This window comes from Capricornis sumatraensis, chromosome X (genome assembly GCF_032405125.1).
Source record: "Capricornis sumatraensis isolate serow.1 chromosome X, serow.2, whole genome shotgun sequence".
NCBI classification, from domain to species: domain Eukaryota; kingdom Metazoa; phylum Chordata; class Mammalia; order Artiodactyla; family Bovidae; genus Capricornis; species Capricornis sumatraensis.
This window is the reverse complement of record NC_091092.1, coordinates 65,139,319-65,161,896: the sequence shown is the minus strand read 5'-3', so window position 1 is coordinate 65,161,896 and position 22,578 is coordinate 65,139,319. Positions and strand designations below refer to the sequence as shown.

Sequence of the window (22,578 nt, the reverse complement as noted above, 5' to 3'; positions counted from 1 at the left end):
TCCACTAGTTTGTTCACAGTAATGATTCCTATATCCCACCTGACTTCACATTCCAGGATGTCCAGTTCTAGGTGAGTGTGAGTGATCACACCTTCATGATTATCTTGGTCATGAAGATCTTTTTTGTACAGTTCTTCTGTGTATTCTTGCCACCTCTTCTTAATATCTTCTGCTTCTCTTAGGTCCATACTATTTCTGTCCATTATTGAGCCCATCTTTGCATGAAATTTCCCCTTGGTATCTCTAATTTTCTTGAAGAGATCTCTAGTCTTTCCCATTCTGTTGTTTTCCTCTATTTCTTTGCATTGATCACTGAGGAAGGCTTTCTTATCTCTCCTTGAAATTCTTTGGAACATTACATTCAAAGGGGTATATCTTTCCTTTTCTCCTTTGCCTTTCACCTCTATTGTTTTTAGAGCTATTTGTAAGGCCTTCTTAGACAGCCATTTTGCTTTTTTTGCATTTCTTTTTTTGGGGAATGGTCTTGCTCCCTGTCTCCTGTACAATGTCACGAACCTCCGTCCATAATTCATCAGGCCCTCTGTCTATCAGATCTAGTCCCTTAAATCCATTTCTCACTTCCACTGTATAGTCATGAGGGATTTGATTTAGGTCATAGCTGAATGGTCTATTGGTTTTCCCCACTTTCTTCAATTTAAGTCTGAATTTGGCAATAAGGAGTTCATGGTCTGAGCCACAGTCAGCTCCCAGTCTTGTTTTTGCTGACTTTATAGAGCTTCTCCATTTTTGGCTGCAAAGGACATAACCAATATGATTTCAGTGTTGACCACCTGGTAATGTCCATGTGTAGAGTCTTCTCTTGTGTTGTTGGAAGAGGGTGTTTTCTATGACCAGTGCATTCTCTTGGCAGAACTCTGTTAGCCTTTGCCCTGCTTCATTCCATACTCCAAGGCCAAATTTGCCTGTTACTCCAGGTGTTTCTTGACTTCCTACTTTTGCCTTCCAGTCCCCTATAATGAAAAGGATATCTTTTGGGTGTATTAGTTCTAGAAGGTCTTGTGGGTCTTCATAGAACTTTTCAACTTCAGCTTCTTCAGCATTACTGGTTGGGGCACAAACTTGGATTACCATGATATTGAATGGTTTGCCTTGGAAACGAACAGAGATCATTCTGTCATTTTTGAGATTGCATCCAAGTCCTGCATTTCAAACTCTTGTTGATTATGATAGCTACTCCATTTCCTCTAAGGGATTCCTGCCCACAGTAGTAGATATAATGGTCATCTGAGTTAAATTTACCCATTCCAGTCCATCTTAGTTTGCTGATTCCTAGAATGTTGATGTTCATTCTTGCCATTGCCTGTTTGACCGCTTCCAATTTGCTTTGATTCATGGACCTAACATTCCAGGTCCCTATGCAATATTGCTCTTTACAGCATTAACCTTGCTTCTATTACCAGTCTTGTCCACAACTGGATGTTGTTTTTGCTTTGGCTCCATCCCTTCATTCTTTCTGGAGTTGTTTCTCCACTGATCTCCAGTAGCATATTGGGCATCTACTGACCTGGGGAGTTCATGTTTCAGTATCCTATGTTTTTGCCTTTTCATACTGTTCATGGGGTTCTCAAGGCAAGAATACTGAAGTGGTTTGCTATTCCCTTCTCCAGTGGACCACATTCTGTCATACCTCTCCACCATGACATGTTCGTCTTGGATGGCCCCACATGGCATCACTGAGTTTCATTGAGTTAGACAAGGATGTCGTCCGTGTGATCAGATTGGCTAGATGTCTGTGATTGTGGTTTCATTCTGTCTGCCCTCTGATGCCCTCTCTCAGCACCTACCATGTTACTTGGGTTTCTCTTACCTTGGACATTGGGTATCTCTTCACAGCTACTCCGCAAAGTGCAGCCACTGCTCCTTACCTTGGACATGTGGTAGCTCCTCTCAGCTGCTGCCCCTAACCTTGAAATTAGGTAGCTCCTCTCAGCCGCTACCCCTGACCTTGGATATGGGGTAGCTCCTCTTAGCCACTGCCCCTGACCTTGAACGTGGGGTAGTTCCTCTCAGCCGTGCTCCTGTGCTGTTGCAGCTGCTGTGCTCCTGCACCACTGCAGCCACCGTGCTGCTTTGCCAGCCCTAATAAGCTGAACCTCTGTGGTGTGCTGGTGCATATTGAACCTTTCATTTTTACAGGAACGAGTCTGAACTTAATAGTGGTTATGTATTTGGGATTTAGTAGCCTGTGCACAATAAATAGAAAATATCATACTGAATTATATTATGTAACTGGATAAGGGCTTGCATGTGAAAAAAATATGGTCTACTAATAATTCACAAGTTAAAATATATATGTTTTATACAAAATAAATGCATTAGTTTTAATTCTACTCTTTTCTGAACATACCTTACATATATGAAGAGATCAAGTCAAATAACTTAATGATGGTGAATACTAAATTTTTAATTGAAAAATTCCAAATATACTAAATTGCATTATTTTTATTTTGAGATCAATTTTACCCTTCCAAATCTTGCTGAATTTTGAAAATGAGCATTGAAACATAACTGAAAGCTTCTAAAACTTTTCTAATTATTGTACTGCTCCTGTGTAACTAAAATGTGTTAAAGTTAACTAAGGACCATCCAGCCATTAATATAAAACATATAATCATATTTTTGAAACATCTACCTATTACATTTATGTATGTGTAGTAAACAACTATGCTAAACTATTAACATATTAAATATTTTTATGTAATGCTTTATTTCTTTCTTTTAAAAATGTATTCAAAGGATTATTCTAGAATCAGAACAAACTATCAGATACTTGTTTTTGCTGTCAGGAAGATCCTCTGGAGAAGGAAATGGCAACTCCCAATATTCTTGCCTGAGAAATCCCATGGACAGAGGAAACTGGTGGACCATGGGGTTGTCCATGGGTCCATGGGGTTGCAAAGAGTCATACACAACTTAGGAACTGATCATGCACACATGCCTATGGTCCAGTGAATGGACATTTGGAGAGCAAATAGTGCTTCTCCTAATGGCTTGAAAATGTAGTGAATATCTTGACTACACTCATCATTATTTTCTTTAAAAAAATTTTAGCGACTTTAAAGCCAGTAAATGACTCATTTCCCCTTAATTTTAAAACAGGACATTTATTAATCTAGGACTCAGTTTGCAGAGAATTGAGGCAATATATTTCAAACTCATAAATCCATATGTATGTCTGACTCCATTCTGTCATGCTTCATATGATTTTCTTGAATTTATTTCTTTATGATATGCTTAGATATATTGAAAGAATACAGCTACTAAAAGGATGTATTCTCTTGTTTATTTCTAATATCTGTATTGTATACTTCTTGAAAAATAATTCCTGTTGGTTAAATAGAGGTTGGGAATTGAGTTTAAAAAACAAAACTATCAAAATATTCTCTCTACTTATGGCATTTTTATTGTATTTTGAATTTGGCATATTTTCATTACTTTAAACCCATGGATTTTATCATTTTTCCTGAAAATTAAATGTGTTGACAATCATATTGAATGTAATAATGCTGCCTTTTCCACTTGAATTATATTTTTCAGTTGTGGTATTAGATCTTATATGTTCTGTCCTCTTTTCAATGATTGACTTCCAAGAAATGCCATTATTTTTCAACTCTTTTGTTTCCTCTTTAGGCATCAAGATGGCCTTTTTATTCTTGACGCTGTGTAGTCTCCCTTGTTTTCAAAAGACAGGGAAAATACTACCCAGAGTCAGCCCATATGATTTGTATTTTTAAAGATTTGCTTTTAAAAGAGAAACCTGAATACACATGCAGCTTTCCTGCTTACTTGCAATTGAGAGGTTTTCTGTAAAGTTTTTGTACTTCATGACTCATGGGTCTGCTCACTACAGATCTTGGCCTAGTCTAGTAAGCGTGGTGTCTCTCTTTTTAAAATTTTATTGGAATATAGTTCATTTACAGTGTTGTGTTAGTTTCAGGTCTACAGCATAGTGATTTAGTTATAAATATATATATGTTCATTCTTTTTCAGCTTCTTTTCCAAAATAGATTGTTACATAACATTGAGCAGAGTTTCCTGTGCTATGCATAGGTTCTTATTGGTTATCTGTTTTATATATAGCAGTACATATATGTTAATCCCAAGCTCCTAATTATTCCTCCCCTCGCCCAAGTTTCCCCTTTGGTAACCATATGTTTGTTTTCAAAGTCTGTGCACTTGTTTCTGTTGTGTAAATAGGTTCATTTGTATAATTTTAAATTAGATTCCACATGAGTAAGCCTGTCTTTGAAACCCCTACTTTCTCAGTTCTCTTCACCAAGTGCCTCATTTTGTTACTCAGAGTTGAAACAGGGTGCACATGTAAAAATAGTTTCAGTTAAAAGTATTTACATCAATATGCCTTATATTAACAACAGTTCATGATGGTGGTTTGGTGTGTGCATTCTGGAGCCCATTTTGGTTCAATTCCTTCTTGGATGTGTAAGCTTGGGAAAATTACAAAATTTTTTAAGCCCAAGTTTTCTCTATAAAATGTGACTGATTATAGTACTAACCTACAGAGGTGTCCTGAGTACTAGATGAGTAGTTTCTGGCACATATCAAGTACTCAATATTCTTTGAAAATTTTTCTTGTGCATAATAAGCATTTAATTAATGTGATTCCCACAGATATTAGATATGCGTTATATTTATTCTAAGTAGTGGCCCATAACTGTTAATTATAGTTTCAACTTTTAACATAATAATAAAGTACATTTGTGAACTTATTTGGTACCATCAGCAATAACTCACAAATCCCCTCATAATAAAAGTGAAAGACTAATGCCATGTATTTGTAAGAATTAAGACCTCAGACCTAGTAAATGTCTCCTGTCAAATTCATAATTGTTATGTATTATTATGTTACTTTGATTATATTATATTCATTTCTTTTCTCCTATTCTAGTTCCTTCTCCTTTCTATTTTTCCCTTTTAAAAAGCTATATTCTATCATCTCTTTTTTCCATCTAAAATAGATTTTTGTGTATTCACTCTAATATCTTCATAACAATATATGTTTTTCCCTTTGTATTTGTTATCCTAGATTCTGCCTTGTATTTCAATTTATTATATTTTGCCCAACTTTATAGATTTCTGTGAAGTTTGATCTGTGAAGCTAAAAGCCCTAAATGTGTTATCTCATTTCTCTAGTGTAGACTTTGTCTTTATTTAAGTAAAATTATGGTTTTATTCCTAGTGAAATTCTCTTTTCCTCTAGATCTTGTAGTTTTACATTGTTTGCTGATTCTTTCCTCTCTTATCTTTTATTATATTTTGCATTCCTTTAGAGTGACATGAAAAAAACTTTAAAAGGTTATAATCCACTTTTTCTACCAAGATTATTTTCATATTAGTGCTTATTTCATCTTATTAACTATGTAAGTATGTTGCTATTTCTTATGATTTTTCTTTCAGGAAATTCTAGGATTAATATCAACTTTCTGCCAACAAAACTTAGTCTCCTGTGTACAGAGAGAGAAAAACAAACAATTTGCTTCTGCTTTCCCAGTTCAGTTCAATTCAGTCGCTCAGTCATGTCCGATTATTTGTGACCCCATGGATCACAGCACGCCAGGCCTCCCTGTCCATCACCAACTCCCGGAGTTCACTCAAACTCACATCCATTGAGTGGGTGATGCCATCCAGCCATCTCATCCTCTGTCGTCCCCTTTTCCTCCTGCCCCCAATCCCTCCCAACATCAGAGTCTTTTCCATGAGTCAACTCTTCGCATGAGGTGACCAAAGTACTGGAGTTTCAGCTTTAGCATCATTCCTTCCAAAGAAATCCCAGGGCTGATCTCCTTCAGAATGGACTGGTTGGATCTCCTTGCAGTCCAAGGGACTCTCAAGAGTCTTCTCCAACACCACAGTTCAAAACCATCAATTCTTCGGCACTCAGCTTTCTTTACAGTCCAACTCTCACATCCATACACGACCACTGGAAAAACCATAGCCTTGACTAAACCGACCTTTGTTAGCAAAGTAATGCTTTCCCAGGAGGATACAAAATACAAGTGGTTGTTTAGATATTATTCAACCTCAGCACATTCAGTTGTTTTGTGAATAACTTTCTGAATTGCTCACTATTTTAGTATCTCTTTTTGTACCTGCTCCTGAGACAAAGATTGATTTTGCTAATGGGATTTTTTAAAGAAAAAGTTTATTGTTTGTTTGACGGACAACTAATCTCAAAAATATACAAGCAACTTATGCAGCTCAATTCCAGAAAAATAAATGACCCAATCAAAAAATGGGCCAAAGAACTAAATAGACATTTCTCCAAAGAAGACATACGGATGGCTAACAAACATATGAAAAGATGCTCAACATCACTCATTATCAGAGAAATGCAAATCAAAACCACAATGTGGTACCATCTCACACAAGTCAGAATGGCTGTGATCCAAAAGTCTACAAGCAATAAATGCTGGAGAGGGTGTGGAGAAAAGGGAACCCTCTTACACTGTTGGTGGGAATGCAAACTAGTACAGCCACTGTGGAGAACAGTGTGGAGATTCCTTAAAAAATTGCAAATAGAACTGCCTTATGACCCAGAAATCCCACTGCTGGGCATATACACCAAGGAAACCAAAATTGAAAGAGACACGTGTACCCCAATGTTCATAGCAGCATTGTTTATAATAGCCAGGACATGGAAACAACCTAGATGTCCCTCAGCAGATGAATGGATAAGAAAGCTGTGGTACATATACACAATGGAGTATTACTCAGCCATTAAAAATAATACATTTGAATCAGTTCTAATGAGGTGGATGAAACTGGAGCCTATTATACAGAGTGACGTAAGCCAGAAAGAAAAACACCAATACAGTATACTAACACATATATATGGAATTTAGAAAGATGGTAATGATAACCCTGTATGAGAGACAGCAAAAGAGACACAGATGTATAGAATGGACTTTTAGACTCTGTGGGAGAGGGAGAGGGTGGGATGATTAAAAAAAAAAGTTTGGAGTATATATTTAAATATTCAAAAGGATTTTATTGTATAATAATCAATAGATTCCTTCACCTACATGGTGACAGGCATATTTTTAAAGTATGACTGGCTGATGAACAGAGTCGGAATTGCTAATTAATGGGCACATTTCAAAACCTTGGCAAGGTTTGGTGGTAATTACGTCTGCTGAACCACTTGATATGTTGTTGGAAGTAGCCCAGTAAAATCCTATCTGGAGTTTTTGGTTTTCAGTGCTTTAACATACCTGATTATACAGATCATTTTAAGGACAATATATTAAAATGCATATGGCCATGCAAATAAACATTCTACCTGCAAAAATAATGAAATTTTACCTTTATAGATTATTTATTCAGTCTTTGGGGTCACTGGTGCTCTTCATCATATTGGTATTATTGTTAAAAATATATTTACCCTATAGATAATTTAATGATATTAATAAGTAAAATAACATTTTATTTTTATTTTATATTCTAAAATAATTGAAATGGTAATTGCTTACACTTAATTTAGTGCTTATTATGTCCAGATAGTGTGCTGTTTTACATGTATGAGTGAGTGTGTGTGTGTGTATGTGTGTTTGAGCTCAACTGTGTCTGACACTTTACAACCAAATGGACTCTAGCCTACCAGGCTTCTCTGTCCATGGGATTCTCCAGGCAAGAATATTGGGGTGGATTGCCATTTGCTTCTCCAGGGGATCTTCCAGACTCTGGAATCGAACCTATGTGTCTTCTGTTATATCTCATTTCATCCTTACACCAACCGTTAAATAGGTAGATATAATGATCGTCATACTAGATATAACAGTGAAGGCAGTGGCACCCCACTCCAGTACTCTTGCCTGGAAAATCTCATGGTTGGAGGAACCTGGTAGGCTGCAGTCCATGGGGTTGCTAAGAGTCAGACACGACTGAGCGACTTCACTTTCACTTTTCACTTTCATGCATTGGAGAAGGAAATGGCAACCCACTCCAGTGTTCTTGCCTGGAGAATCCCAGGGACGGGGGAGCCTGGTGGGCTGCCGTCTATGGGGTCACACAGAGTCGGACACTACTGAAGTGACTTAGCACAAACTAGATATAAAAACAACATAGCTATTAATTGGAGGAGCCAAGATTCAACCTTAAGTCTGCTTGATGCTGTTTTTAGTGTGCTATTCTAGTTTGGGGAGGATACAGTTCTTCATTCTCTATTTAATGTCTGTCTCTATCTGCCACTACTTTTCCTTAAACACTCACTAGTTTTCAACTGCCAGTCAAGTAAGATCACTCTAATCTCACTTGCAACGGCATGAAAGTCCCAACAAGAAAAGTAATTGTGTGAGTAATAATTAACTCTCCTTATTATCTCCAAATAGTCATAATGGCTTCACTTCAGTTTCCTGGGATAAATTAATTCTATTATCTAGAAACCACTTTATGGTTCTCCCAAATTAATTATTGACAATTGTAAGGATTATTCTGACAGAAAAATAGTATTACTTGTAGAGATAATATTAATACATATATATTATACATACTGGGCCCCCTCATGTGGCACTAGTGGTAAAGAACCCACCTACAAATGCAGGAGATACAAGAGACATAAGATCCCCTGGAGTAGGAAATGGCAACCCACTCCAATATTCTTGCTTGGAGAATCCCATGCACAGAGGAGCCTGGCTGGCTATAGTCTATAGGGTCATAAAGAGTAGGACATGACTGAAGTGACTTAGCATGTATTCATTACACATATTAATCATATATATACATATGATAATTATGTATAATATATCACCATTCAGGAGGGGTAAAAACCAGAAAAGATGAATTCTCCTGCCTTAATCCATGTGGCCAGTCTTGTCTTATGCTTTTAGATGTAGCTCATTGTCTTCAAAAGAGTGGCTCATTTTATTAAATTAATAGTGTAATAGAAACAGTACTTAAATTATGTAAATGGAAGGTTTGTAGATCATAGTTCTATTGTATAAAAAAATTAAAAATGAAATTAGTAAAACTGAGGATCCTTAATGTATATTTTGAGAGGATTTCTGATAGACTGTGAAAAGAAATTTAAGTTTCTGCTTCCTTTTAATTTTTTTTCAATTTAAGGCAATTTTCTGAAATCTTTTGCTCATATACCCTGTCAGATAAATAGTAAGCATTCTATTTTCATAGTATACATTGAATTATAAGCTATATATATATATATATATTAATGTATATATACAAGGCAGAAATTAGATATTTAGACTAAGATTTTAAAAGATTCTAACCAATGCATTTATCAATGATATAAAAAATTTAAAATATATCATTGATAGCATTAAGAACAATACAACTAATATGTCTTATCTTGTAACCCTGAAAATAAAGCTGACAAAGAGTTCCTACTAAAAGAAGACATATCAGCTCGGCTATTTTATTGTTTTACCCCTGTGCTTCCATTATGTTAAGTCTGTGGTTGTGTTATCCATTAAGTAATATGGCTTGGTTAAAAATAAATAAGGTAGCCCATTTATCCACCCAGTGGGGCATACGTAGATCACATTACAATGAGGTAAGCATAAGACTGGAGTAGCTAATTGCCAACCAATTGCTCTGCTTCGAACTCCCACTTTTCCTTTGAGATACTTCTAGTACTTGACTGATGAGGGCATTGGTGGTTATCCATATCTCAAAAATTAGTGAAATATAATGTTGTACTTTCTTTTTATTTAGAAAATAAAATCTGCATATCTTGCTTTATCTTCATCTTTTGTATTTCCTGGGATATGCACGCCTCACTTTAGGGATCTCCAATTTAAAATATATTTCACAAAAAATATGCCACAATTTAGGAATTCTAGTACCCATATCTTTAAAATAAACTTTTAGAATTTATTCTCAACAGTAGATATTCAGTATTTTCATATTTCTTAAAATATGACAGAAAAGGGATAAGATGTATACTGGTATTATATGATTATTTATTAAAAAGTGACAATAATAAGGTTGTCATTTAGACAGACCACATGCCTTTAGGGTGACAGAGAAAACTCAAATTCAGATAAGAAAATACTGTCAGTGGCTTAAAATTATATTAATTTTTGAGGATCTTTCTACTTGTACTACTTACACTAGCAAGAGATGAATCCAAATTTCAAAAAGACTGTTATTGTGTATACCTGTGGCGGATTCATGTTGATGTATGGAAAAACCAATATAATATTGTAAAGTAATTAGCCTCCAATTAAAATAAATAAATTTATATTACAAAAATAACTGTTATTGTTGTCCTTCAGTCACTAAGTCATGTCAGACTCTTTGTGACCCCATGGGCTGCAGCACACCAGGCTTGCCTGTCCTTCACCATCTCCTGGAGTTTGCTCAGACTCATGTCCATTGAGTCAGTGATGGCCATCCAGCCATCTCATCCTCTGTCATCCCCTTTTCCTCCTGCCCTCAATCTTTGCCAGAATCAGGGTCTTTTCCAGTGAGTCAGCTTTTCATATCAGGTGGCCAGAGTATTGGAGTTTGAACCTCAGAGTCAGTCCTTCCAATGAATATTCAGGATTGATTTCCTTTAGGATTGACTGGTTTGATCTCCTTGCAGTCCAAGGTCACATCACAGACAAAAATGTTCTGTACTAGCCATAGTATACATTTTTTTTTATGAAATTGCAGGATTCTTTTAAAAATTTGGCTCCAGGAAATGCAAAGTTACACCAGGAAAGATTTCCTGGAGAAGAGAATGGCTACCCAATCCAGTATTCTTACCTGGAGAATTTCATGAACAGAAGAGCCTGATGGGCTGTAGTCCATAACGTCACAAAGAGGTGGACTGAGCAACTATCATTTCCCCTTTTCACTTTCATAACTAAAGATGAACTAAAGATGCTGTGGATACCTCTGTGTATTTGTTTTACACAAACTGCTGACTCCTTATACTCTAGAATAGTGCTATCTAATATAAATTTCTGCAGCAAAGGGAATAATATCTGCACCTTCCAATATGGTAGTCACTAGGCACGTATGGCTTTTGAACATTTGAAATGTGACTTAGTGCATCTAAGAAGCTGAATTTTTTTTTATTTTATTACATTTAAATTTATTTAAAATTTAAATAGCCTCATGTGAAGACTGGCTACTATATTTGAGACTACAGCCCTAGAAATCTGAACCACCATTTTTACCTCTGAGGAAACTTGAAACTCCTAGCCTATATCCCCAGGACGTAGTTGTTCCTATAGACATTTCAAATCATATAGAAGACAAGCTGATTTAGAGACCTCTTCAACATTTTTGAATAGTTACTTGTTATACTCTATAAATATCAGTTGGAAGTCCAGAAACAGTGCATATTTTGCATTACCAATCTAGACCAATCTAGAAAATTGCTAAATGTTCACTTTTGTGAAGCATGTAAGAATACCAGATAAAAGCATAATAACTAAATATGTATATTATAGCAGGTCTGCACACATACTCCTAACTTTCCATTCATATATTGGTACTTTTTAATTTTTTTTTGTTTCTTTTTTACCTTAAACTCCTTTTATTTTATTTTATTTTTTATTTTTACTTTATTTTACTTTACAATACTGTATTGGTTTTGCCATACATTGACATGAATCCACCACGGGTGTACATGCAATCCCAAACATGAACCCCCCTCCCACCTCCCTCCCCACAACATCCCTCTGGGTCATCCCCGTGCACCAGCCCCAAGCATGCTGTATCCTGCATCAGACATAGACTGGCGATTCGATTCTTACATGATAGTATACATGTTTCAATGCCATTCTCCCAAATCATCCCACCCTCTCCCTCTCCCTCTGAGTCCAAAAGTCCGCTATACACATCTGTGTCTTTTTTGCTGTCTTGCATACAGGGTCATTATTGCCATCTTTCTAGGACTGTTTATAATAGCCAGGACATGGTCCTTTTTTAAATTGAGGAATAATTGATGTATAGCAATATATTAGTTTCAGGTGTACACATTCATAATTTGATATTTGCATGCACTGCAGAATGTTCACCACAATAAGTCTAGATACCATTCATCGCCATTCAAAGCTATAAATTTTTTTGAGAACTTTTACTCTGTTAGCAACTTTCAAATATACAATAAATTATTATTGACTATAGTCACCATGCAGTCCATTACATTCCCATGACTTATTTATTTTATAACTGGAAGTTTGCACCTCTTGAACCCTTTCAACATGCTTCCTAAGCCCTCCTGTCTAGCAGCCACTAACCTATTCTCTGTATATATAACTTTATTTTGTTTTTCTGTTTTCATTTGTTTTGTTTTGTAGTTTCCATATATAAGTGAAATTATATTGTATTTATCTCTTTCTGCATGACATAATACCCTTTAGATCCATCCGTGTTGTTGTAAATGGTAAGATTTCGTTTTTTCTGGCTAGCATTCCATTGTATACCAATCTTTTTTATCCATGAATCTACAAATGGACATGAAGGTTGTTTTCTATCTTGTCTATTGTAAGTAATGCTGCAATGAACAAGAGTCTATGTATCTTTTCAAATTAATGTTTTTGTTGTCTTCAGATAAATATCATAAATGGAATTTCTGAATCATGTGGTAGTTCTATTTTTAATTTTTTGAGGAACATCTATACTGTTATCCATACTGGCTACACCAGTTTACATTCCTACCAATTTACCATTCCTACCAATTCATGACAGTTGGCTTTTCTTAACATCCTTACCAACACTTGTTATTTGATATCATTTTGAAAATAACATTTCTGACTGGTGTGATGTGATATCTCATTGTGGTTGTGATTTGCATTTCCCTGATGAATAGTGAAGTTGAACATCTTTTCATGCATATATTGGCCATCTGTATATTTTCTCTGGAAAAAAATATCTATTTAGGTTCTCTGGCCATTTTTAATCCAGTGTTGTTGTTGTTGTTGTTGTTGTTGTTGTTTTGAGGTTTAGTTTTATCAGTTCTTTGTACACTTTGGATATTAAACACTTATCAGATATATGATTTCCGTTTTTCCATTCAATAAGTTGCCATTTTATTCTATATATATATATATTTCTTTTTTCTTTGCTGCACAGAAGCTTTTTAGCTTGATATACTCCCACCCATTTGTCTTTGCTTTTGTTGCCTTTACTTTTGGAGTTAAATCCAAAACATCATCACCAAGACAAATGTCAAAGTGTTACTGTCCATGCTTCCTCCTAGGAGTTTTATAGTTTCAGGTATCACAGTTCACTTTAGTCCCTCAGTCGTGTTTGACTCTTTGTGACCCCATGGACTGCTGCACACCAGGCTTCCCTGTCCATCACTGACTCCTGGAGCTTGCTCAGACTCATGTCCACCAAGTTGATGATGCCATCCAACCATCTCATCCTCTGTCATCCCCTTCTCCTCTCAGGTATCACATTCATGTCTTTAACCCATCTTGAGTTAATTTTTGTGTAAGCTGTAAGATAATAGTCTAATTTTATTCTTTTGAATGTGGCTGTCTAGTTTTTTCAGCACTATTTATAGAAGAGACTGTTCTTTCCCCATTGTGTGTTCATGCCTCCTTTGTCATAAATTAATTGACCACATATGCATGGGATAATTTCTATACTCTTGATTCTGTTCCATTCATCTATGTATCTGCTTTTATGCCAATATCAATTTTTTATTATTATTGTAGCTTTGCAATATAGTTTGAAATCAGGGTGCATGATACCTCCAACTTTGTTCTTCCTTTTCAAGATTGCTTCAGCTATTCAGGGTCTTTTGTGTTTCCATAGAAATTTTAGGATATTTCGGTTATATTTCTGTTTTTAAAAAGTCATTGATTTTGATAGGGAATGTATTGAATCTGTAGATTTCTTTGAGTAATATAGATATTTTAACAGTATGAATTCTTCCAGCCCATGAGCACATAATTTATTTGTGTCTTCTTCAATTTCTTTTATCAGTGTATTAGTTTTCAGTGTACAGATCTTGGTTTAATTTACTTCCAGCTATATTATTCTTTTTCATGCATATGTAAATGAAATTGTTTTCTTACTTTCTCTTTCTCATAGTTATTTGTTACTTATAGAAATGAAAAAAATCAATGTTTATATATTGATTTTGTGTCCTAAAACTTTACTGATTCTTTTATTAATTCTTGCAGTTTTTCTGTAGAGTCTTCAGAATTTTCTATATATAAAATCATGTCATCTGCAGACATTGGTAATTTCACTTTGTCCTTTCTAACTTTGATGTCTTTTATGTCTTTTTCTTGACTATTTGCTCTGGCTGACTTTTACTACTATGTTTAGTTAAATTATCTTGGTTCTAATTTTAGAGGAAAACCTCTGAGCTTTTCAACATTGGGTGTGATGTTAGTTGTGTGCTTGACTTATATGACCTTTATTATGTTGAAGTACGTTCCCTCTATATGCATTTTGTTAAGAGTTTTTAATCATAAAAGGGTGTTGAATTTTGTCTAATGTTTTTTCTGCATCTATTGAGATGATCATATGATTTTTATTCTTCAATTCATCAATGTGGTTTATCACAAGGATTGATTTGTGAATACTGAAACACCTTTGGAACTCTGTGATAAAACCCACTTAATTGTATTTTATGAGCCTTTTAATGTATTCTTGAATTTAATTTGTTATTATCTTGTTGAGGATTTTTCATTTGTGCTTCTCATCATTAATGGCTTGTGGCTTTGTGTGTGTGTGTGTGTGTGTGTGTGTGTGTGTGTGTGTGTGTGTGTGTGTGTGTGTGTGGTGTCCTTGTCTGGCTTTGGTATCAGGATAATGTTGACCTAGTAAAATGAGTATGGAAGCATTTCCTCTTCTTTAGTTTTTTAAAATAATATAAGAAGGATAGGTATTAAATTTCTGAACATTTGGTAGAATTCACTAGCAAAGCTGTATGGTCCTGGACTTTTGTTTGTTGAAAAATACTTGATTACTGATTCAACCTCTTAACTAGTAATCACTCTATTTAGATTTTCTATTTTGTCCTGATTCAGTCTTAGATGACTATATGTTTCTAGAAATTTGTTAATTTCTTTAGCTGGTTCAATTTGTTGGCATATAATTTTTCAAAGCAGTACTTTATGTTAATTCACATTTCTCTGGGGCCAATTAAAAATTCTTTTTTTTTTCTTTTTTTCTTTTTCATTTATTTATTTATTTTATTTTACTTTATCTTACTTTACAAAACTGTATTGGTTTTGCCATACATCAACATGAATCCACCACGGGTTTTAATTTCTGATTTTATTTAAGTTCTCACTCTCTTTATTAAATAGTGAGTCTAGCTAAATTTTTCATATTTTCTTTTTGCTGTTCCACTGCCCTGTCTTCCAAATCAGTGATTATTTCTTCTGCTTCATCTAATCTTCTGTAGAACTATTCTTGTATATTTCTTTTCAGTTTATTTATTGTATTCTTTAGTTATGTAACTTCTGTTTTGTGCTTTCTTTTATTTTCTGTCTTTGTTGAAGTTTTCACTGTGTTCATGCATTCTTTTCCTGAGTTTGGTGAGCATCTTTACGATCATTACTTTGAACTCTTATCACGTAATTTATGGCTGTTTCTTTAGGATTTTTTCCTGATGTTTTATCTTTTCCTTTTATTGTTGCATATTCCTGTTCCCTCATTTTGCTAGAATCTCTGTTTTTGTGTATTAGGTGAAACAGCTACATCTCCCAATTTTGAAGGGGCGTACTTGTATAGTATATGAACCTATGAACCTTGATTTTCAACCTTGCTCTAGCTCTTGGTTGTCTTCTGAAATCTTGTGATTGTCTAAGCAGCTTGTTTTATTCTTGATGGGTCTTGGTTATTGAGTGTGTGCCAATACTTGTCAGTGTTGCAAAGAGAGGAATCTCAGTCAGAACCTAGATTCAGGTTGAGTGGAAGTGATTCTCAGGCTGCAACTTTTAAACTATGCAAATATGTAAATTCCTGTGAGTCCCAGTTGTAAATCCTGCTTGCCTCCTCACTAGGTTATCTGGTGGTGTTTCCTGAGTGTCAGTTTCAAAAACTGAGGTGAATTGTTCCAGGTGAAAACTTGTGCACTCCTTTCTGGGAGCTGCCAAGCTGTAGTGAGGCCAAGGAAAAAATGAAAAGATGGCATTTCCTAGCCTGTTTCCTGAGAGCTCCTCTCTAGCCTCCAGAAATGTGGCAAACCAGAAGCCCGCCACTTAGGTTAGTAAATAGATCTTTTCACAGGAAAATTGGGGATGTGTCAGTCTGCTCTGAAGTGTTCTGTAGGTGGTACCCCCACCAAGAACTGTCTCTCTAATTGTTTAAGTCATGTCTATCTCGGCAACACAAATCCCCTTGGCCAAAAGAGCCAGGTGAGCAAGGAGCATTCCCTGTGTGGACTCTGTGTGCCTGCTGGCTTTACCAAGACATAGAGAGAGTGCAGGGCTTGGGCATGTCTGCTGGCTTTAGCTTTAGTGAGGCAGCAGAAAAGCACAGAGTCAGGGTGCACCTGCTGGCTTTAGCAAGGCATCCAGAGTGTGCAGGGCTGGAGCTTAATAAGCAAGGGCTGGCACCTGTTTTAATAAGCAACTGGGAGAGCACAGAGGCAGGGCATGCCCACAGGCTTAAGTGGGATATTGGAAGAGTGCTGTGACTCAGAATCCCAGTTGGTGCTACCATGGAAGAGGAACAGTGCAAAAATGGTGCCTGCCAGTGTCAGTACTAGCCAGATAAGAGTGCAGAAATGGTACCCTCCAGTGTCTCTGCTTCTCAAGAGAGTCCCAACAGACCCTTACTCGTTCACCATATGTTTTAAATTAGCAACTGAATCTCCTTCACATATAGCTTAGGCTCTATTCAAACTGCTGCTTTTGTGCTGCGTTCCGAGGTAAGTCAGACTGTGAGTGAGTGCTTTAAGAGTAGACTCTCAGTTCCCAACTTCCCTTTGGTTATTCTGCATGTAAACTTCATTGGATTTTAGAGGTAAACATGTTGAGGGCGCATCTCTTCAGTGTAATTCTCAATGTTTGGGATGCTGATGTTGAGTACAAACTCCTTACTACTCAGGAAAAACTCCATATTTTTTAGATCACTTCCAATTTACTGGTTTAATTATGACTTTTATTTTTTTAATTCTAAAGGCTACATGCTATTTAGATTCATTAAGCAATGTACATTCATTTAAGACTCTAGCTAAACAAAATATCCTATGAATAAGAAAACAAGCTCGACTTACGTCATATGCTACATAGATTTTTCTTCCTATATGACTGCTTGCTTTGTGCCTTACATATACAAGATTACTGGAAATGTGATTAATTTAGATCCATATTGCAAATAATCAGAGTTATATGTTTTGTTGTAGCTATAAAACTCTGAAAGTATGGGTAGCTTGTCATAAATGTTTACATTTTTTGATACCTGGTGTGCTGCTATCCATGGGGTCACAGAGTCGGACACGTCTGAACAACTGAATAGCAAGAGCAAACTGTTACAATTAATAATTAATTTATATTTTCTAAAAAGTAGCTTTTATATTTTTGCTTTCCAATTTATAATATAAACTCCTACTATATTATTCCTTTAAACTTCAAGATACATTCAATGTTAGTCAGAAGACGGAGATCCTTTTTAAGTATAAATTCCTTATAGATATCTCACTTAAATCTAGTAGTCTTAAAAACTCAAACCCACAGTAGTAGTTTATGCATTTATAGAGAATTACTCACTCTAAGGGGGAAAATGATCACTGATTACTAAATTATTCTGAGACTCTTCACTGTGATTTCTGTCAATGTTTTATTAGCTCTTTTCATTCTTAAGAGCAAAGCACATTAAGTGAAGACCAGTAGTCTGGTAAAATAAGAGTGTTAAGGTTAAGAATGATATTTTGTAACAGTCTTTAGGGCCTTACTGCTGGATTTCTTTTATACTTATTTAAAATAAGTTGGGGGTTTTGGCTTGTAGGCCTATGTTGATTTGTTTGAAATATACATTAATTTCCATTACTTTTTATGAACCTAACCACAGAAAGCATTCAGTTATTAAGTGTATCAAAAGAACAGGGTTGAAAGAATACCAGTTAGGCAAAATTTTGGTGAATTAAAATACTTCCTTGGGCCCTACTCATAGTCATTCTCCTTGTCAAATTTATTATTTTTAAGTAAATGGATATAAAAATCTGTCTATCTCTGAAATGTTATGTATCTATCACAAAGTCTGCATGATTCAGAAGTTTCCTTCTTCTGGCCACTTTTCCCACAAAGAAAAAGCAGCAAAAATAAACAGTCCTCTGGGAACCTTAACATTTTGCAATGGGTCTTTTAGGAAAAAATAAATTGCAACTTAAGAGTTTTTAACTGTGGCAATGAAAGTTTGTCAAATGGTTTGTCAAAATAATATTCCCTCATCATTCATCACTTAATTATTCTTACATTGATTCAAATTAATAATAACTTTCTACTTAGTGGAACCTTATAAAAATGTAGTTCTCTGTTTCTCATTGGAAAGATTGTGACCATATTAATTAGTTAAGTATAGTATTAATGTAGCAACAGTCCCTGTCCTTCTTATTTCCTAGTTTTAGTTTTTCTAAACATCGAGCTAAAGTAGTGATAATTAGATTATATGGAAAAGCTTGTCCTTTATTCATTTCTTAAGAATTTTCTGTGTTTTATACATTATCTTTCTCTACTTAGGACTGTGTTATATTAGTTTTATACCTAATATGAAGTTCCTTGAAGTAAAGGTGAAACCTTTGATGAGCCTTCTTTGTTTGCCTTAACCTACTGTGTAGTTTGTTTCTTAGACTTGCCTTGTTGAATTATTATCCAGTTTTTCTTCTCTTTATTAGAGGGATTCCTTCATAAAGCTAATATCTGAGTCAGTAAACGGTACATACTCTAGGGTTATTGCTTGAATTGTACGCATCCAAAATTCATATATTGAAGGCACCCAGTGCTTCAGAATGTGCCCATATATGGAAATAACATCTTTAAAATGGTGATTATGTTAAATGAAGCTCTTAGAGTGTCCCCTTATCCAATCTGAATGGTATCCTTATAAGAAGATGAAATTTGAACACACAGAAGAAAGACCATGTAAGGACACAGGGAGAAGAGAAGCTTCAGGAGAAATCAAATCTACTGACATCTTGATTTTGGACCTCTAGCCTCTAGAACTCTAATAAAAATAATTTTGGTTGTTGGTTGTTTAATCTATGCACGCTATGGTATCTTAGTCCATTTGGTCTGCTATAACAGAAATGCCATGGAGTTGGTGATTTACAAACAACAGGAATTTATTTCTTACTATTCTGGAGGCTGGAAGACCAAGATCAATATCATGGCCCTTTTAGTATCTGATGAGGACCCAGTTCCTAGTTCACAGAGAACCATATTCTTGCTGTGTCCTCACATCGTATAAGGAGGCTCAGAAATTCTTTGAGATTTCCTTTATAAAGACACTTATCCCATTCAAGACCTCATCACCTCCTAAAGGACCCATCGTGAAATACCATCATATCAGGAATATGTATTTAATATATGAATTTTGAGGGGTCACAAACATTCAGTCTATAGTATATATTTTCTTTTGGCAGCCTTAGCAAACATATATATATATATGTATGTATGTATATATAAGATAGTTAGAAAAAAGAAGATGAATATCCAAGCCCGTCACATAGTAGTAACAAAAAAGGTTTACTCTAGATTAGATTGGTAGAAAGATTTTGTTAACTTTAAGTTCAGTGGATGTTATTACAGATTGGCACAAAGGCCTAGGTAAATATAAAGTTTCAGGCTACCAAAGCCTCAATACTGATTCATAAGTCAATTTGTATAGACTTTAAAATGGTAAGTGTTTTAGGTCAAAAGACAAAAATGTGTCCAGAGCTTCTTATGCAAGCATCAAGGATGTCCCATACTCTGGTTTCACTTGCTTTATATATAGTTACCTTAAGAATGCAAGATAATTTCATATATTTATACTTGGCAAAGATGGACATACCTGGTAACCAGCCTCCTTGTATTATTTTTAACACAGTAGTTAAAAAGTTGAGAGTTGTTAGGAAAAGTTCATCTAAAGCTCTCATCAAAGCAGACACTATAACACCTGGAATCTTTTAATGCAGTTTAAAAATCATTTATATTCAAGTTATTTGGAATATATAATATATAAAATATTAAACCAATACCTAATGTACATTTGTTATTGAAAATTGACTAAAGGATTTTCACTTTATAAAATAAATATTGAGTCTCAGCACTAGTATTGCTATATGCTATTGCTGTTGTGATGGTACAATATCATGTTAATATCAAAGGTATAATATTAGTATCTTCAAAATGTATCTCTCTTTGTCAATGTATTGTTCGTAATTTTACAAATTACAGTTCTGTAATGGTGAGGTAATTCATATTTTGGACATAGTACTAAAATGATGAAGTGGTTCTGTTTTTTGCTCAGCAATTGATCTTTCAAAATTTTGCATTTTCTGGTATTAATCATGTTTGTTGGCCCAATGTTACTATAAAGAATCTCAGTGTTGCAATGTGGTTACTTTCATCATTTATTAAGATACTGTCCTCATTCCCCTCCACCATTTCTGTTCATTACAGCATAACAATATCATATTGATTTTAATTGGAATTTCAAATTTGTGAATGCTAAATTATCTCAATGCACCAACCATGAAATATCTCACTGCTATATTAACGCATATATATAGAATTTAGAAAGATGGTAACAATGACCCTATATGCGAGACAACACAAGAGACACAGATGTAAAGAACAGACTTTTGGACTCTGTGGGAGAAGATGAGAGTGGGATGATTTGAGAAAATAGCATTGAAACTTGTATATTACCATATGTAAAATAGATCACCAGTCCAGGTTCCATGCTTGAGACAGGGTGCTCAGGGTTGGTGCACTGGGAGGACCCTGAGGGATGGGATGGAGAGGGAGCAGGGAGGGGGGTTCAGGGTGGGTAACACATGTACACACATAAATCAGAAACTGAACAATTAGCTACTTATATCTTCCCCATTTGATTGGAATAACTTTGTCTTTATAATCATGGCCAGGTACCCCTCAGCCTTTACATATGCTGATGGAGAATCTGGTATTTCCTTCTCTGGAACTTACCTAGTTGGAGGTTAGCCAAGACTCCCACTTTTGGATTAAAATATGACTCTGGACTCAAGAGGGCTTGAAAGAGTCCTGCAAAAGCAATTGAATCCCAGATCTGGGGAAAGAGTAGATGGATAGGTAGAATAGTTGAAAAAACAAAACAAAAGCAAACGAACAAAAACCTCTCAGAGATTTAGCAGTTTGCTTAAATAAATTTAGAATCTTCAGGGGGAACTCCAATTTGCCTTGAAAACATTTCCCTAAAAAGTTTGCAATACTAAAAGCTGATTTTTACAAATGTGATGCTAGAAAGCAGAAGTATAAAGTAAATAAATACTTTATAAATAAAAAAATATTCATTTCCTTTGACCCAGAAATCCCACTCTAAGGAGTTGTTTGAGTCTAAGAAAATATTCAAATGAATGCTCTTATTATAATAGTGACAAATTTAAAAGAAAACCCAATTTTTAATAAATTATATTACATTAACTCAGTAGACTACTATATAGCCATTATACTTTTTAAATATAATACCTGAAGCAAAATGGCAGAGATGTTTGAGGGAACTCAAAGAAGTGAAAAAGTTACAATGTTTAATGTTAGGGATGTGAGCACCTTAATTTCTTTTTAATTTTTTTCTTAGACCAGTAGGTGTAAGATTTTCAGACCTAACTTTTTCCACACAACAGGATATATGTTTTGGGCAGAAATGGGACAGAGTCAGCCAAGTAGAGATCCTAATGTCACAATTCCAGTATGGGAATAGGGACAGAAGCACGGATCTCTCAAGTAATGAAACACATCAACTGAATCAATAGGGCTGCCTATTGTTTTCTAAAGCCAGATTGTCTGCTACTGCTACTGTAATTCAATCCCTGACCAGTCTGTTTAAAGTATTCCTCTTAAAAGGACACCCTGGAAATAATTTTTTTGTTGTTTCTTATATGCTTTTAAGCAATGATTCTGTCCCATAATATGCTAAGTGCCAGATGTAATAGCTATGCCACTATAATTTATTATGATAATATAACAGTCTGCATTTATGCATATTTTACTTCACTCTATAGTGTGGATGATCAAAGTAAAGCACAATTTCAAGTTGAGAGCCATGGTTTTATGTTTTATCCAGTTTATTTTGCATAAAAGCCTGCTGTGTATAAAGAGATTAGCTTTTTGAGAGCTGTATCTCAGAACAAAATAACTGACCATTTTGTTTCTTACCATATATTTTTGCATGTCATCATGCTCTTCTAAATGTGTTCTTTTTGAGTGAATAGCAACTGCTTGTCATTAAGATATAGTGCATGTATTTTAGAGGGTTGCAGGAGGAGGCAGTAGTGTTCAGTTAATGGTCTTCAACATATACATGCTTTCTAAAGTTATTCATTATGTTTCCAGACTTGTTTAGACTATCTGTAGGCAAATGAGCCTATATTGTTAGTGAGAGTTGTTTAGTCTTCCCAGAGTCAGCTTAAATCCAAGGCTATTGAAAGTTTTGAAA

At 35.1% G+C, this 22,578-nt stretch overlaps 1 protein-coding gene across 1 annotated transcript in view; it reads left to right on the top strand.

Annotated features, from left to right (window-relative positions):
• DACH2 (dachshund family transcription factor 2) overlaps nt 1-22,578 on the top strand; it is a 986,384-nt gene that overhangs the window by 564,767 nt on the left and 399,039 nt on the right. The gene's annotated exons all lie outside the window — the stretch shown is intronic.